Source organism: Nerophis lumbriciformis, linkage group LG28 (genome assembly GCF_033978685.3).
Source record: "Nerophis lumbriciformis linkage group LG28, RoL_Nlum_v2.1, whole genome shotgun sequence".
NCBI lineage: Eukaryota > Metazoa > Chordata > Actinopteri > Syngnathiformes > Syngnathidae > Nerophis > Nerophis lumbriciformis.
In genome coordinates this window covers 22,339,183-22,358,617 of record NC_084575.2, presented here as the reverse complement: position 1 = coordinate 22,358,617, position 19,435 = coordinate 22,339,183, and the positions used below count along the sequence as shown (strand labels likewise).

The window sequence follows — 19,435 nt, the reverse complement described above, 5'->3', positions numbered from 1 at the left end:
CTTCATAACAAGCGGTTTCGTAACTCGGAGCTAACCACTGGAAATATGGAGGCGAGTCATCCAGACATGCCCGTGTTTCTCCTTCTACATGTACAGACGCTTGTGGAAATCACACATGAAGACCTTAAGAGAAGGAAACGCCCGATTGCAGCTATTACGGATACAACATTTCTCAGACGGCAAGAGAACTTTCAAATGTCCAGGTCAGCTGTGATTCTACTTACCGAAAAACTTTGTCAATTTGTCAAAGGAGAGACAACGAGAATGCGGGCTCCCGTGGATGTGATAAAAAAAAAAGGTAGCGTGTGCTTTGTATTACCTGGCCGACGAGGGAAGACTACGGAAAACAGCGAATGCTTTTGGACTGGCAAAGCAGACTGTATCAGTTATTGTCCGCCATGTATGTCGCGGACTCAACGTCTAGGTCCAGAGTATATAAAGTCACCAAAAAAGAATGGACAATGAAGGTGAAGGCAAAAGAGTGAGGAGTGTCCTGACCAGATATCTAAATCCCTAGATTGATTGATGTAAAATGTTCTTTATCACATTGTTTACTTTCACGTGTCCATTAAAGATTTTATTAATTTATGATGGCTCAGGTGTGATTCACTACAATAGAGCCCCACAGCACGCTGGATTCCAGTTAATTGAAATAACACAACACTGGATATTGTTCAGATAAGTTCAATTTAATTCAAGAACTTGCACACAAAGCAACACTGGAGATGACTATGACGTGCGCATTTTCCGCGCATGCGTACTAGGTCGCGTTGCGCCGACGAACGGAGGGGGTCTTAAACGACCATTGTATGTGTGTGGACAAGGATAAGGTTAGGTGGGATTTACCCTGGATAACCTTAGCCGGCTTAGTGTAGAAGGGGCCTAAGACAAATCAAAGAGTCCAGTTGCAATCAACCGTGATAGATAGATAGATAGATAGATAGATAGATAGATGGATAGATAGATAGATAGATATTGTTATCGCAGGAGGCTGCAATATGTATCGCAATGTAGATTTTAGGCTATATCGCCCATCCCTAATTATTACTTTTTTTTCAGTTTGTCATTGCTTTATTTAGGGCTGCAACAACTAATCGTTTATATCAATTAAAATCGATTATAAAAATAGTTGCCGATTAATTTAGTCATTGATTTGTTGGATATATGCTATGCACAGAGGCAATTATTTTAATTTAAAAAAAAAAAATTTAATAAACCTTTATTTATAAACTGCAACATTTACAAACAGCTGAGAAACAATAATCAAAATAAGTATGGTGCCAGTATGCTGTTATTTTTCAATAAAATACTGGAAAGGATAGAAATGTAGTTTGTCTCTTTTATCCAATTATTAATCGATTAATCGAAGTAATAATCGACAGATTAATCGATTATCAAATTAGTTGTTAGTTGCAGCCCTCGTTTTATTACTATTTTCCCTTTTTTAATGTATGTAAAATATGCAATGTAACTACAGAATTCTCCCATTGTAGGATAAATAAAGCTTTCCCTATCCTATACAGCAATAGTAGTGTAAATAATAAATACTACAAAGTAGGGATGTCCCGATCCAGGTTTTTGCACTTCCGATCCGATACCGATATTGTTTTTGCACTTCCGATCCGATACCGATACTGACCGATACTGGCCTATCCGAGCATGTACTATAGTTTAAAGTTATTTAGCCTACTTAGTTGTCAGAATCATGTTGAAAAGGGTTTTAGTACTCTTGATAACAACTGGCCAGCTGAATTAGGGGAGTTTGAATAATACACAATGGTTGGTAACAAGAAACTGACCTGTTTATTCAAGGATAAACACAAAATAGACAAAATTATACATGACAAACAGAAATGGCATCATTGAACTAGGGCTGGGCGATATAGCCTTTTTTTAATATTGCGATATTTTAAGGCCATATTGCGATACACAATATATATCTCGATATTTTGCCTTAGCCTTGAATGAACACTTGATGCATATAACCACATCAGTATGATGATTCTATGTGTCTACATTAAACATTATTCTTCATACTGCATTAATATATGCTACTTTTAAACTTTCATGCAGAGAAGGAAATCACAACGAAAAAAAATCACTATTTTTTTCATACGGTGTTGATCGGGAAATGTTTGCCTCGGCATTTTGATGGTGTGGACGTGTGGCACCGAACGGAGATAAGCGTCTCGACAGACGTTACAATATTTGAACAATGATGACGAAAACTGTTTTCTCTGTCGTGTCCGTGTGTCGAAAATTGTTACGCGCTTATTTTTTTATTTGATTTTGTGCGTGGCATATATTTGCCGTGCGCAGAGGACGCTTGAGCAGTGCGCAGTTGCACAGGCGCGCACCTTAGAGGAAAGGTTGCTCGCACGGCTGCGCTAGCATCACAGCTAACGTTAGCCATTCTGCTACCTCTCTGCTGGGAGAGGGCGTATACGTATGTGACGTATGACGTAACAGTATGTGACGTGTGTAAGAAGGTGCGCTTGCTGTCTGTGAGAAGGAGACACAGGAAAGAGTGAGAAGAGCCTGTCGTGTAATGCCAGCAGCTAAAAGCAACTGCGTGAGAATCCACAGACCTGTGGATGTGTTGAAGGTGTGCTGGAAAATGCGGAACGGAAATTAGGGAACAGCAGAAAAGTGGAATGTATTATTTAAATCGGTGCGTTGGAAAACACAGACCGGAGTTTTTTTTTTAAACTGGATCTGGATCGGCATTTTCCCATGCCTTGCCGATACGCATTTTTTTGCAAATATCGGCGGCCGATCCGATCCAAATATCGGATCGGGACATCCCTACTACAAGGACATTTTTGCCAATTTTACTTGATTCGGAATTGGCAATGCAGCAAAAAAGGTGTTCTTATTGTGGTTAATGCAAGAATATTGTGTGCCTGTACATGTGGTGAGTGTGGGAACAGTTTGTGTTCCCTGTGCACAAAAGCAAGGCTGTAAAGGTGATGGACTCTGGAGAGGAAGAACTGACGAGGGCAGACTTGAGCGCTATCAAACATCTTTAGGGTCAGCTAAAACAGAGATTGTGAGCCAGGCTCTGCTCTCTAACATCAGTCACCACAAACAAAACAATAGACAAGACTTATAAATCTTGTAGGAAGTCTTCGCAGGAGATTGAATCTGCAACAGCCCCAATAATTTCCCTGCAGGTGAAAGTGTCCTAAAATGTCTGACCACCAAGAGTGCTTTTAAGACGTGCAAAATGTTTGTCAGTTAACTGTTACTCCTTGTCAACGCAGCGTGGCGGAACAGCTGGCATGTAAACGAGCAGCTGACACGTTCGAGGGCACAGGTGAGGACAGCCTGGCCCTCATGTTGACTGTTGGTGTTGACACAGCTGCTGCTGTTGTGAACTTACACATGGTAACCAGACATGGATCACAACTTTACATCCCCCCCCGCTAAGACGAGAAGGACGTTACTTCTTAGCACAACCGCAGCGGAACTGACAAATGGTGACAACATGTCCCGTCTGTGCCCCCGCATCATCGCCAGCGTGCCTTGTGGGTTTGATAAGAAGCAGCAGACATGCAACTTCTGTCTGCCTGCATCCGGCTCCAAGAATACCCCACTCTGGCCAACAGTGGTGAGAAAGAGGAGTATGAAATGCTACGTTCGAGATACGAACGTCTTTATAGTCGTGCAATTGATGACCTCAAGGAGCAACAATGTTTCAGTAAAGCTGTGTTACTGTACACATTTAAAAAGGCAAGCAGCAGTAGGCCTGTATGACACTAGATTCAGTAGTCCTAAGTTAGTTAGCTTTAGCTAAATAGCAACATTTTGGCGGATAACAAGTGCATTGCATATATTGACGCAGACCAGGGGTGTCAAACTAATTTTAGATGGGGGGCCACATGGAGAAAAATCTACTCCCAAGTGGGCCGGACTGGTAAAAACACGACACGATAACTTAAAAACAACGGCAACTTCAGATTGTTTAAAAATAGAACAAGCACATTCTGAAATTGTACAAATCATAATGATGTTGTTGTTTGTTTTTTTTTTACAATTACCTGTTATTAAAATATATACTTTGTCGTTATTTATTTTTTCTGAATAAATTATGTGATAATGTTCATAAGTCAACTCATTAGTGTTAATGTTCAATCTATCAAGATAAAAAAAATTATATCAAAATTAGGGATGTCCGGTAATATCGGCCTGCTGTAAGAAGGTAGCGGGGGGTGAATATTGTAGCGTACCGGAAGAGTTGGTGCTGCAAGGGGTTCCGGGTTGTGTTTATGTTGTGTTACGGTGCGGATGTTCTCCCGAAATGTGTTTGTCATTCTTGTTTGGTGTGGGTTCACAGTGTGGCACATGTTTGTAACAGTGTTAAAGTTGTTTATACGGCCACCCTCAGTGTGACCTGTATGGCTGTTGACCAAGTATGCATGGCATTCATTTGAGTGTGTGAAAAGCCGCAGACATTATGTGATTGGGCCGTCACGCAAAGGCAGTGCCTTCAAGGTTTATTGGCGCTCTGTACTTCTCCCTGCGTCCGTGTACACAGCTGCGTTTTAAAAAGTCATACATTTTACTTTTTAAAACCGATACCGATAATTTTGAAACCGATAAGAATAAGAATGACAAACACATTTCGGGAGAACATCCGCACCGTAACACAACATAAACACAACAGAACAAATACCCAGAATCCCTTGCAGCACCCCCCCACCCCCCCACCTCAACCTCCTCATGCTCTCTCAGGGAGAGCATATCCCAAATTTCAAACTGCTGTTTTGAGGCATGTTAAAAAAAATAATGCACTTTGTGACTTCAATAATAAATATGGCAGTGCCATGTTGGCACTTTTTTCCATAACTTAAGTTGATTTATTTTGGAAAACCTTGTTACATTGTTTAATGCATCCAGCGGGGCATCACAACAAAGTTAGGCATAATAATGTGTTAATTCCACGACTGTGTATATCGGTATCGGTTGATATCGGAATCAGTAATTAAGAGTTGGACAATATCGGAATATCGGCAAAAAAGCCATTATCGGACATCTCTATTCAGCACTTTTCATTTAAATAAATCTTAAAGAGCAACAGTACAAAACAATAATGATAACAATAGTCACCATAACTGATTCCATATCGTTACATCCCTGCCATAACCATAACCAAATACACAACATCTGGCCGAACCTCTTCTGGGATTGGAGGTGTGGCTTTCTGAAAGGACACCCGACCAATTAGGATGGGTACCAAATTCGGTACTTTCATAGGCACCGACCAAATGTTGTCGGTACTACCGGATATCGATTCAAAACCAAACGGTGCGATATTTCGATAACTTTGTTGCCCATAACATTACATCAGGTTGCAGACTGATCACTGGCGCAAACATTTGGCAGGGAAACAAGCACTCAAGCAGCTATTCTTATGCTCTAAAAGGCAGCATTAAAAAAAAAAAGTGTAAAAAAAATCTAAGAGGCTATGTGAATTTGTTTAAATCAACTAGCGTCTCGCAAAGGATTGCATTCCCCTTTGAAGATCTAAAAGTTCTGAACCGGGGGAGCTGTTATACAAGACTCTGTACATTTAAACCTTAATCAGCAGTAGGGCCTTTAACCTAACCTGACCAGCCTATAAATTACCTAGGTCATATGGCAGGGTTGGTCTCACCCGGAGTTATTCTTCTCTCCATATTCATTAAATACTGATTTAGAACACGCTTATCTGCAGAAAGCAGGGCGGCTTCAGCTCACGCTGACCAATGCTCTCTGGCCTTCACCATCATCCTTGCACTTTTGACACAATTGCTCCGGGTGGAACAAAGTGAGATAGCTCTCCACCTGGATTCCGCTAAGCCAATGTGGGGGGAGTAATAAAGGGAAGAATGCGGCTCAAACGTCTGAGGGGATTATTTCTATACATTTCCCAATGTCTGTGTAACACCTGGACGGGATCTGTGTGTGTAGTCCACATTTGGATGTGCTCTTGTTGGGTTTTATGGGACAAATGCATCCTCATTCACAACTCGGGATAAGCCTTAAAAAAAAAGGTTATTATTTTGTTTTTAAATCCATGCTGTGGGTTAAAAGGCTGACTACATCCAAACCTGATACTGTAAAATGTCACTCTTAGCACCAAATGCTGGGCACCCATACACAGGACACCTAGAGGGCCCCCTATATCATCCTGAACCATACACACACACACACGTGGTATGTTTACATGCATTTTTACAACAAACTATTGCATGAATTTGGTTAAATCAAGCTTTTTAAAACACAAGTAAAATCTTAATTAGATTTAGGACTTCAAAAGATGGGATTCACAGATGTGGACTTGATCATATCTAGATAACACACCTAAAATGTTGCATATATATTTATATGTTTGTATTATTTGTAAGGGTGTAACGGTACACAAAAATGTCGGTTCGGTACGTACCTCGGTTTAGAGATCACGTTTCGGTTCATTTTCGGTACAGTAAGAAAACAACAAAATATACATTTTTTGGTAATTTATTTACCAAATTTGCAAAATCTTCCACCAAAAATATTTTTCTTAGTGGAATATTTGATGTGAAGTAATGGGAACCTTGGATAGGTCAATAATTCATAATAACATTGATTTTGATTCATTATTATGTTTTGAGCATTGACAGTTTGAAAGAAAAAAAACAGCTTTGTTGTATTAGTCAACATTGCAAATTTTTCTAAATAACATTTAACCTTTAAGCTTTTTTATTTCACTTTTGTTATGTTTTTGTTTATTTTAATAGTATTTTTAGAATGTGCCGTGGGCCTTTAAAACATTAGCTGTGGGCCGCAAATGGCCTCCGGGGCACACTTTTGACACCCCTGCTAAAGATAATAAAAAATTAAATCTGATAAATCTATGGATAAAAAGCAGAGCCTGGCGACGCATGCGCGTTTATCATAACTCTCTCTCGCTCTCTCTGTCTCTCCCCCTCCCTCACCAATGCTGCTGCACGCACAATTTGTTTTGTTTTTAACCCCTTCTTAACCCTGAACGTACATTGAAAATACACGCAACCCTAACTCAAAATGCCGGACATTTGAGGCATTTAAGAAACCCCGCCCTGACAGCTCCGCAAAAGAGGACATGTCCGGTGAAAAGAGGACGTATGGTCAGTGTGTTGTGCCTCGGTGTGCATTGTTTACACAACGTGCGGTACGCTACTTAATATGTGAAAACACGTTCGGTACACCTTCAAACCGAACCGAAACCCCCGTACCGAAATGGTTCAATACAAATACACGTACCGTTACACCCTTAATTATTTGACAAACAACTGCCAACAAATTCAATAATAAGTGGCCAGTATATGAGCTTAAAAAATGATATTTTAAATATAGATGTGCCGATTGAACGGCCACGGATCAGTATCGGACAATTTTCTTGAAAAAGTACGAGATCACCATTGCCTTTCAACGCCGATTACCTCTGGCTGACGCTGTATTTATTTTTAGTCCCCCGGCTGACAAGTGGCTAACAGCTTATTATGTGTCTCCATACACATTGTGGAGCCGCTCCCCTAAAACGGGGATCAGCAATCCTCTTTAGCGCCGCCCTAGTGGCTCCCTGGACCTCTTTCAGAGATGTGCGAAAACATTTTTTAAATATATTTTCTGTAGGAGAACAAACATGACACAAGCCTTCCTAATTGTTAGAAATCCCACTGTTTATGTTATACATGCTTCACTAATGAGAGTATTTGGCAAGCAGCGTTTTGTCCTACTAATTTCGGCGATCCTTGAACTCATCATAGTTTGTTTACATGTACAAATGTCTTCGATGCTGCCACAGAAAGACATGTTTTATGCCACTCCTTCTTTGTCTCATTTTGTCCACCAAATGTTGTATGCTGTGCATGAATGCACAAAGGTGAGCTTTGTTGATTTTATTGATTTTCTGGAGTGCTTATCAGGCATATTTGGTCAATCTATGACTGCAAACTAATCGATGCTAACATGCTATTTAGGCTAGTTGTATGTACATATTACATCATTATGCCTCATTTGTAGGTATATTTGAGCTTATTTAATTTCCTATATGCATGTCCTCTGTGTATTTAATTTAAATTTGCATGTCTCATGACACATTATCCATATGTATTATTGGCTGCATTTCATTTTGTGGGCCATGTTGTTCCAGACCACAGCAAATGTTACCCAGCTTGCAAAGCTTGTAATGAATCTTACAAACTTAAACTTGGACACACACATCTATATCTTTGGCCATCCATTTTACTAATGTTTGCAAATGTTGCAAAAATGTGTAGAATAAAACATTTTTAGTATAACATTTCTGACAGCAAAGATTTGCGTCAGCCTTTGATAGTAGGCTAACACTTACATCATGTGTTGTCTTCAGTATAACACTTACCGTATTTTCCGCACTATAAGGCGCACCTAAAAAACACAAATTTTCTCAAAAGCTGACAGTGCGCCTTATAACCCGGTGCGCTTTATATATGGATAAATATTAAGATTCATTTTCATAAAGTTTCGGTCTCGCAACTTCGGTAAACAGCCGCCATCTTTTTTCCCGGTAGAACAGGAAGCGCTTCTTCTTCTACGCAAGCAACCGCCAAGGTAAGCACCCGCCCCCATAGAACAGGAAGCGCTTCTTCTTCTACTGTAAGCAACCACCCGCCCGCGTAGAAGAAGAAAAAGCGCGCGGATATCACCGTACGTTTCATTTCCTTTGTGTGTTTACATCTGTAAAGACCACAAAATGGCTCCTACTAAGCGACAAGAATCCGGTTCATGAAAAGACGCAATCTCTCCATCCGCACACGGATTACTATTTCACAGCAACTGATATTCCTGTGAACCGCACTGTGGATACAACGGGAGCACGTACGGTGAATATTCGCACCACAGGGAATGAGAAGTCATCCTTCACTGTGGTTCTAGCTTGCCATGCTAATGGCCAGAAACTTCCACCCATGGTGATATTCAAAAGGAAGACCTTGCCAAAAGAGACCTTTCCAGCCGGCGTCATCATAAAAGCTAACTCGAAGGGATGGATGAAGAAAAGATGAGCGAGTGGTTAAGGTAAGTTTAAGTTTACGCGAAGAGGCCGGGTGGCTTTTTTCACGCAGCTCTGTCCATGTTGATATACGTATGTTTGTGATTGCACATTTGCGTACATTTTGGGAGTGAACAGAGTTGTTAGAACGCTGGTTTTTAATATATTATTAAAGTTTGACTGACCTATCTGACTGTTTTTTTGACATTCCTTTAGCGCAGTTAGATGCGGCTTACAACACGGGGCGGCTTATAGGTGGACAAAGTTTTGAAATATGCCGTTCATTGAAGGCGCGGCTTATAACCCAGGGCGCCTTATGGTGCGGAAAATACGGTATATAAGGTTTTTTAAAAAAAAATTGTATTTTTGGTCCAATATGGCCCTTTCAACATTTTGGGTTGCCGACCCCTGCCCTAAGGTAATAATAACCACCTCCATTACGGCAAATAAACTGCATTTCTTAATATGTTAAGTATCATTGTCAAGTATTAGGACAAGTTAAACATGTAACACACCGAGAACAAGCAGGAGCAGGCATTTTAATAGCTAAGCGTGCCACTAAGCTAACTAGAAACCACAGAAGTTGCAGAAGTACAGATGGAAGCGCCGTTATCAACAGGAAATTAACAAGTAGACGTAGAATAATTCCCTGGACACAGGAGGACTTTAAGGGCAAACATTAATTTACTGAGTAGTTGATTTTGTTCAATTATAGTGTACTATTGACTTTGTGCTGCTGGAACAATGTTATGTAATAAAAGCAAATAAGGAACTGGTTTACATATTGTGTTGATATTGTTAAACCAATAGCACTCACCATAAATACATAGAACATTTTACAGTAAAAATTACAATACTAGTGCTGTCAAATGACTTTTTTTAAATCATTTTCAAAAATGTTCTTTTTGAATGCATGTCATATATTTGCTCAAATGTTGGTAAAAGTTTTAGCTAAAGGCCCATCCGGGTGTATACTGAAGTGAGAAGAGCACACCACACTCATCTTTGCACTGACCTGATCACTGACTCATGTAACCATCAGTGTTTAAGGTAAAGGAACACGTATGGTTAAAATAAATTAATTTGCTTATATACATGATTATTGCAATATTTTTCGTGATTAATCGCATGATTTATTATTTTTGACAGCCCTAGTTTAATACATGTGATCGGTATTCGGTATTGGCAGCATAATCCCTGATCAGGACATCCCTAATTTAAAAGTTTCTAACTTGAAATGAAGGTCATTGAATGCACCACATTTATGAGCAATAAGATGCAAATGTGAAAGTTATAAATAACTTTCTCCAATGCTGCCATAGGTAGATTTTATGTATGTTTTAATTTTATCTTAACATTTATGACATTTTCCTAACCTACACATTTGAAAGAACAACACCTTTAAACTACGGCATCCTCAATTGGACGTCCCCGGGGACAATAAAGACTAAATGTAATTTAAAAGTTTCTAACTTGAAATGAAGGTCATTGAACGCACCACAGTTATGAACAATGAGATGCAAATGTGAAAGTTGTAAAAAACTTTCTCCTATGCTACCACAGGTAGATTTTATGTATTCTTATTTTATCTTAACATTTATGACATTTTCCTAACCTACACATTTGAAAGAACAACACCTTTAAACTACAGCATCCCCAATTGGACGTCCCCAGGGACAATAAAGACTAAATGTAATTTTAAAGATTCTAACTTGAAATGAGGGTCATTGAACGCAACCGCAGTTATGAGCAATGAGAAGCAAATGTGAAAGTTATAAATAACTTTCTCCAATGCTGCCAAAGGTAGATTATATGGGGGGGGGGGGGTTCATTTTTATCTTAACATTTATGACATTTTCCTAACCTACACATTTGAAAGAACAACACCTTTAAACTACAGCATCCCCAATTGGACGTCCCCGGGGACAATAAAGACTAAATGTAAGTTAAGCGTTTCTAACTTGAAATGAAGGTCATTGAACGTACCACAGTTATGAGCATTGAGATTCAAATGTGAAAGTTATAAATAACTTTCTCCTATGCTACCACAGGTAGAATTTATGTATTTTTTAATTTTATCTTAACATTTATGACATTTTCCTAACCTACACATTTGAAAGAACAACACCTTTAAACTACAGCATCCCCAATTGGACGTCCCCGGGGACAATAAAGACTAAATGTAATTTTAAAAATTCTAACTTGAAATGAGGGTCATTGAACGCAACACAGTTACGAGCAATGAGATGCAAATGTGAAAGTTATAAATAATTTTCTCCTATGCTACCACAGGTAGATTTTATGTATTTTTATTTTTATTTTATCTTAACATTTATGACATTTTCCTAACCTACACATTTGAAAGAACAACACCTTTTAACTACCGCATCCCCAATTGGACGTCCCTGGGGACAATAAAGACTAAATGTCATTTTAAAAGTTTCTAACTTGAAATGAAGGTCATTGAACGCACCGCAGTTACGAGCAATGAGATGCAAATGTGAAACTTATACATAACTTTCTCCAATGCTGCCATAGGTAGATTTTATGTATTTTTTTCATTTTATCTTAACATTTATGACATTTTCCTAACCTACACATTTGAAAGAGAAACACCTTTAAACTACCGCATCCCCAATTGGACGTCCCCGGGGACAATAAAGACTAAATGTAATTTAAACGTTTCTAACTTGAAATGAAGGTCACTGAACGCACCACAGTTATGAACAATGAGATGCAAATGTGAAAGTTATAAATAACTTTCTCCTATGCTACCACAGGTAAATTTTATGTTTTTTTATTTTTTATTTTATCTTAACATTTATGACATTTTCCTAACCGAAAGAACAACACCTTTAAACTACAGCATCCCCAATTGGACGTCCCTGGGGACATCCATCCATCCATCCATTTTCTACCGCTTTTCCCGGGACAATAAAGACTAAATGTCACCTTGCCCGGGCTTAATGGCAAAATCTGATGGCGGGGTGGTCAAGGTCCACTCCTGTGATGTTTGCTGTCTGCAACATAGCAGGCGGCGTGAGAGGGAGTGGCTCAGACATGAGAATAGAGAAGGAAAACAAACACAGCAGCAGCAACAGCAGCATGTGTTCAAAAGATCAGGATGAAAGCAGTCATTAAGGTTGTAATAAATCAACTAAGCCAAGCCCCCTTTGGAAAAAAAAGCTGTGACGGCCCATTAGTTTAATACTTTTTAAAACTATTTGGCGTGAAAGTCTACAACCAGATGTGTTTTGCAAACAACACAGCAGAGAACCCCCCTGCAGGCATTGACTGACCCTCACAATAAGATTGGGACTTTTTTTTTTTTTTTTTCCTTCCCCCCCTCTCTCACCTCTCTCCAAACCTGACAAGACATCCTTGTTGAGGAATCTGTTAATGATAGGCCTTCTCCACGCTGCTGCATGGGAGCGAGACCTGTTTTTTTTTTGTTTTTTTTATCGATGGCAACCATAAAAAAAATCAATATGGCCCCAGTGGCATGAACATGCATTTGTGTCTACATTTCGTTTAATAACAGTTTAGCAACAGGGGGATGGGGGTTGACACGCATTTGTCCTACAAGCCTTGAACGCATGCACTTGCAATCCGGGACATGTGGTGCATTCAATGACTCACTCACTCATACAAACCAAAGTGGTTTATTCCTAACGTTTTTTGTTTTTTTCTTCTCCCCCCCCTCATACATCGCAGTTAAAGTGGCGTCTCCGCATCCCCATAAATGTATCTGCATAGACGCAGAGCCCACAGTATCAAACACCTTCCGATACACGGCCTGTCAATTACATAGATAATTATGGAAACATCTGGAAATAGATATGTTACACCTTGAAGAAGAAGCCCCTCTTACCGGAGAGCATGACCGATGCCTCGGGAGGCGTTCACGGTCCTCTAGGCGGGAACGAGCACCTTCGCCGGGCGACACGACACCTCCTCAGAAGGGCTCTTCAAGAGGACGTAGGACGCGTACAAACACGCTCGTTCATGGTGGCTCCTTGTCCTGATTAGAATTCACGACCTCCGCCGCCGCCGCCGCCGCTCGCCGTCGGAGCCGTGCGCATCTCAGCTGAGCTACCACCGGAAGCAGGAGAGTTAAAGCCCACCCTTCGCAGCAGCCAGGCCCCGCCCATACGCCGCACGCCGCAGGTGGAAACAAACGAACTGAGGTGTCCCTTACAGCAGTGTTTTTCAACCTTTTATGAGCCGAGGCACTTTTTTTTTCATTGTAAAAAAACCCCGAGGCACACCCCCAGCACAAAACATAATAAAAATGAAACTCAGCAGCCGATATTGACTATGAAAAAAACTGCGACTCATAGTCCGAAAAATAGGGTATATGTTTTTGGTAACACTTTAGTATGGGGAACATATTGTAAGTAACAAAGACTTAATTTAGAGTTATTTGCTTCGGGCTAGGGTTCGGGTTAGGGCCAGGGTTAGAGGGTTAGGGTTATAATAAGGCCATGCCGAATAAGGCATTAATAAGTACTTAATAATGACTAGTTGAGAGCCAATATGTTACTAATTTGCATGTTAATAAGCAACTAATTAATGGTGAATATGTTCCCCATACTAAAGTGTTACCATGTTTTTTTACTGGTGCATGAACATCACCTTGTTCAAACAACAAAACCAACACAGTGCATGAACCCACAACAAACTACACACCTGCAAATCAGTCTGACTTCTGCTGTTGCTGTATCCGTAATACACCGATAGGGAGAAGTTTTTATTTAAGCGATGAGTGTGTCTTGACCTCCGCCGAACCCCTGAGCCCGACTCACCGAACCCCTAGGGTTCCATCGGACCCAGGTTAAGAACCACTGCTATAGCTCTTGTCTCATATATATAGCTGGACCTGTCACATCACGTCATGACTTATTTGGAGGTTTTTTTTGTGTTTTCCTGTGTGTAGTGTTTTAGTTCTTGTCTTGCGCTCCTTAGATCAGATCAGATCAGATAGGTCTTTATTGTCATTGCACAGGCACAACGAAACTTTGTTTTCGGCACAAACCCGTTCAAGATTAGACAAACAAACAGTGTACAGGGTTACAGAACAGGAACGCTGACCATTCGAGGGAGTCAAATCGTAGATTAGAATGTTTGTTTTCCGCGAGCAGACAAAACAATGACTTGTCTGTTCTATTCGTCCATGCTGGGTGCTCTCAAATTCAATTCAATTTTCCATTTCAGCAAGCTTCTCCATGATGTGATCCATCTTGCGATTCAGTTCAGAAATAGCCGCAGTCTGTGCTCCCACAGCCCTGCCCAAACCATCCATTGCGACGAATAGCCTTTGGGCTCCTTGAGTGGCTGTCATCGTCTTACGAATTTGACGATACACCAGAGCAATGCCCAGCTCAATCAGCAGGTGCCCCGCGATCACGGTTCCAAATAGGTAGATTTCTTACACGTCCTCGATGGAAAGGTGACAGGCACATAATTCTCCATTTATCCCAGGAATCTCTCACGTACCCCACAGCAATGGTTCCATCAGGGCAGCCAGGCCCCTCCGAACCTCTTTTCCTCGTCGAAAAGATTTTGTCAATTGCGTCGAGAGTCCAGCTGATCATATCCATGTCTGATGTTTAGATTTGAGGACAGCGCAAAGAAAGAGGCTTCAAAAAAGTTCAGACAAGACAAAAACAAAGAGAGCAAGCTGGGAGAAGAGGGAGCGGAAAAAAATGCGACCGCCCTCACCAGAGGCAAGACATAAAGCCTATTTTGTTGTTGATTGTCATGTCATATGCGGCTGTACTTTGTGGACGCCGTCTGCTGCTCCACGCGCTGTAAGTCTTTGCTGTCGTCCAGCATTCTGTTTTTGTTTACTTTGCAGCCAGTTCAGTTTTAGCTTCGTTTAACATAGCCATCCCTAAGCTTCAATGCCTTTTCTTAGCGGCACTCGCCTTTTGTTTATTTTTGGTTTAAGCAATACATACATTTTTACCTTCACGCTGCCTCCCGCTGTCGTCTGCATATTGTGATCACGGCAAACCATGTTCCCGACAACCACAAAGCAATTAGCTACCTGCTGCCACCTACTGATATGGAAGAGTATTACACGGTTACTCTGCCGAGCTCTAGACAGCACAGACACTCAACGACACATTTGCGGATTATAATTACTGTGTGGATGGGGGCGTGGCCTGCGGGCCTGCCGCGGAATGGGGTGTGCCAGGACCGGCCTCGAAGAGGTGCGTAGATGGCCCAGGTGGGCCTTGTTATCTAATTACCTGTCACCTCTATTAGCAGCAGCCGTGATGAGACGAGTTAGTCGGGGTTGGAGGTGCTGCTGAGCGGACGCAGCAGACAAAGACACTTTGCTGAAAGGCAAAAGCCTCCGCACCTGTTATGAAAATAAAGCAGTGTTATAGCCTGAAATTCCGGGCTCTCCTGGCAGTGTGTGGTGGTCTGAAGAACCCACTAGAGAACAACTTCTACATACTGGTTTGCAAAAAATAATTTTAACCCAATTAGGTGGAATGACATAATCTCCCACGACACACCAGACTGTATCTCAAGGTACACTAGTGTGCCGCGGCACAGTGGTTGAAAAACACTGCCTTACATCCTCGGTGTTACAAAGTAACAAGTCAGCAATAAATAAATAAATTTTGACGAATGTGTGCTTTGTTTTAAATATGTGCTATTTGGTTTTCCACAGTATGAGGAAAAAATTGGAAAGTGAATTTTACCTGTGAAACATCATTATACTATTGGCTAAATGTTATATTCATAAATGTAAGTTTCTCAATACCGAGCTGTTTTTTGTGCCTTTAAAAAAAAAATCAGAACTTTACTTTCAAACGCTTTCTACCTCTAACAACCAAAAAGCTGTGAAAACTATGATGCTGTGTTCCAAATTTGGATTATTTACGGCAGTGGTCCCCAACCACCGGACCGCGGCCCGGTACCGGTCAATGGACCGATTAAAATAAAAAAAATTAAAAAATTAAAAATGTTTTATTTTATTTTATTTGATCAAATCAACATAAAAAACATAATATATACATTATATATCAATATAGATCAATACAGTCTGCAGAGATACAGTCCGTAAGCACACATGATTGTATTTCTTTATGACAAAAAAAATAAATAAAAATACCATCCTCCCCCCCCCCCTGCGTTTGACCCATCACCATTGATCACCCCCTGGGAGGTGAGGGGAGCAATGAGCAGCAGCAGTGGCCGCGCCCGGGAATCATTTTTGGTGATTTAACCCCCAATTCCAACCCTTGATGCCGAGTGTCAATGGGTCCCATTTTTTTAAAGTCTTTGGTATGACTCGACCGGGGTTTGGACTCACAACCTACCGATCTCAGGGCGGACACGCTAACCACTAGTGGTAAGCCACGTAAACTGACAGAGAGGGGTCGGCGGATGCTGAAGCGCATAGTGCAAAGACTTTCTGCACAGTCAGTTGCTGCAGAGCTCCAAACTTCATGTGACCTTCCAATTAGCCCACGTACAGGACGCAGAGAGCTTCATGGAATGGGTTTCCATGGCCGGGCAGCTGCATCTAAGGCATACATCACCAAGTCCAATACAAATCGTGGGATGCAGTGGTGTAAAGCGGTCTCCACTGCTCTAGAGTCCAGTGGTGAGACCTTCTTTGGACTGATGGATCATGCTTTTCCATCTGGCAATCTAATGGACCAGTCTGGGTTTGGAGGTTGCCAGGAGAACGCTATATTTCGGACTGCATTGTGCTGAGTGTGAAATTTGGTGGAGGAGGAATTATGGTGTGGAGGTTGTTTGTCAGGAATTGGGCTTGGCCCCTTAGTTCCAGTGAAAGGAACTTTGAATGCTCCAGGATACCAAAACATTTTGGACAATTCCATGGGATGGCACTTCAAGTTCATATGTGAGTAAAGGCAGGTGGCCAAATACTTTTGGCAATATAGCGTATATATATATATGTATATATATATATATATATATATATATATATATATATATATATATATATATATATATATATATATATATATATTGCATTTTTCTTTAGTTGCTTTATAGAGTTTACAACCTCCTGGCGCTGTTTTGTACTGTTTTTGTACTGTTTCTATACTTGTTTTGATTGGGAATGTCCGATAATATCTGACTGTCGATATTATTGGCCGATAAATGCTTTAAAATGTAATATCGGAAATTATCGGTATCGGTTTCAAAAAGTTAAATTTATGACTTTTTAAAACGCAGCTGTGTACACAGACGTAGGGAGAAGTACAGAGCGCCAATTAAACCTTAAAGGCACTGCCTTTGCGTGCCGGCCCAATTACATAATATCTACGGCTTTTCACACACACAAGTGAATGCAAGGCATACTTGGTCAACAGCCATACAGGTCACACTGAGGGTGGCCGTATAAACAACTTTAACACTGTTACAAATATGCGCCACACTGTGAACCCACACCAAACAAGAATGACAAACACATTTCGGGAGAACATCCGCACCGTAACACAACATAAACACAACAGAACAAATACCCAGAACCCCTTGCAGCACTAACTCTTCCGGGACGCTACAATAATGCACTTTGTGACTTCAATAATAAATATGGCAGTGCCATGTTGGCATTTATTTCCATAACTTGAGTTGATTTATTTTGGAAAACCTTGTTACATTATTTAATGCATCCAGCGGGGCATCACAACAAAATTAGGCATAATAATGTGTTAATTCCACGACTGTATATATCGGTATCGGTTGATATCGGTATCGGTAATTACGAGTTGGACAATATCGGAATATCAAATATCGGCAAAAAAGCCGTTATCGGACATCTCTAGTTTTGATTGTTATTATTTATTTGCTTGTATGTTAATGTTGTAAATGTCGAATACTATAAATAAAGGTTTTAAAAATCCAGAAATTAATTTTTTTTTAAATAAATACATTTTGTGTATCTTTTTGTGTAGATGTCATAACAACATAAGGTACAACGCTCCACATTTTGGTGTCGACCTTAAACAAGGACATAATTACGGATACTTTGTTACTCTTTACTTTTCAGCCCGGGTGAGGTTAGCCCTCTTGTCTTCGCAAATTATAATTAAAATGTCATTGCCGTTCGCTTTGATTTATGGTTACCATCTGAGTTTTTTTTCGAACTCGCATACAATTACAACATGACACATCACCATTCCCAGTTCCTCTTTTCAACATATTCGTAAAGGAGTAAGGAAGAAACTGAGCCGATTTAATCCTACTCCCTTTTCCATTTCACAGCAATTGCCACCGCTTTTGTCCACTTCCTGTTCTCGCCATATACTCCATGAATAATACAATTGTAAAAAATTAAAATAAATAGTGAAGTAAGTTGTATTTCGTATAGTGCAGGGGTGTCAAACTAATTGTAGATGGGTGGGCCACATGGAGGAAAATCTACTCCTAAGTGGGCCTGACTGGTAAAATCACAGCACGATAACTTAAAAATAAAGACAACTTCAGATTGTTTTCTTTGTTTAAAGAGAAAACGAGCACATTCTGAAATTGTACAATGTTACGGCGCACGCGCAGTCTGCTTCTCCCGCCTAGAGGCTCTGCTGTGAGCTCCACAGGACACGCCCCCGCGTTTGCCACGCAGACCGCGCTCATGCGTCGCCGCAGCCGGAGACAATCTGCAATCAGCGCACCTGGACCTGATGAGAGGAAGCTGAATAAAGGATCCTGGCGGGAAATTAGTTTCTCAATGGTGTACCATAAGCCGACACAAGCTTTATTCTCTCTCTCTCTCTCTCTCTCTCTCTCTCTCTCTCTCTCTCTCTCTCTCTCTCTCTCTCTTTCTCTCTCTCTCTCTCTCTCTCTCTCTCTCTCCCTGCCTCACGGACTGCCTTGTTCCTTCGCTTTCAACACTTGGTAACACACCCCAGCTAACTACACACACACACACACACACACACACACACACACACACACACACACACACACACACACACTCTTGGGTTTTGACACTCTCCATTTCCTTAGTGTAGTTTATTAGTTAGTATTGTTTATTATTATTATTATATATATTGATTGACTATATATATAATACATTTTTGAACATTACTGCCCCCTGGTGTCTGAGCCGTCATCTCCAATCCGAAACACAACATACAAATCATAATGTTGTTGGGGTTTTTTTTACACTTACATGTTGCGGTTAATAGTTTTCTACATTTATTTGTCGTTTTTTTTACACTTTATGAATAAATGATGTGATAATGTTCATCAGTCAACTCATTGGTGTTAATTTTCAATCTATCAAGAAAAATTATATCAAAATCAAATTACAGAGTGTTATTTATGTAGTTTAATAATTTTCCTCGACTGACGTAGTAACATCATGTGGTTTATTTTGTACATATGTAGCATCATCTACAAAGA

The 19,435-nt window shown here is 40.5% G+C and overlaps 1 protein-coding gene across 2 annotated transcripts in view; it reads right to left on the bottom strand.

Annotated features, from left to right (window-relative positions):
• The window catches only part of ccdc120b (coiled-coil domain containing 120b), a 62,950-nt gene extending 49,851 nt beyond the window's left edge, over window positions 1-13,099 (bottom strand). For both annotated transcript variants that reach the window (XM_061923896.2, XM_061923897.2), the window contains exon 1: window positions 12,909-13,099. The gene's annotated coding sequence lies outside the window, so the exon portion shown is untranslated. The remainder of the gene's footprint in view (window positions 1-12,908) is intronic.
• Window positions 13,100-19,435: the final 6,336 nt, after the last annotated feature.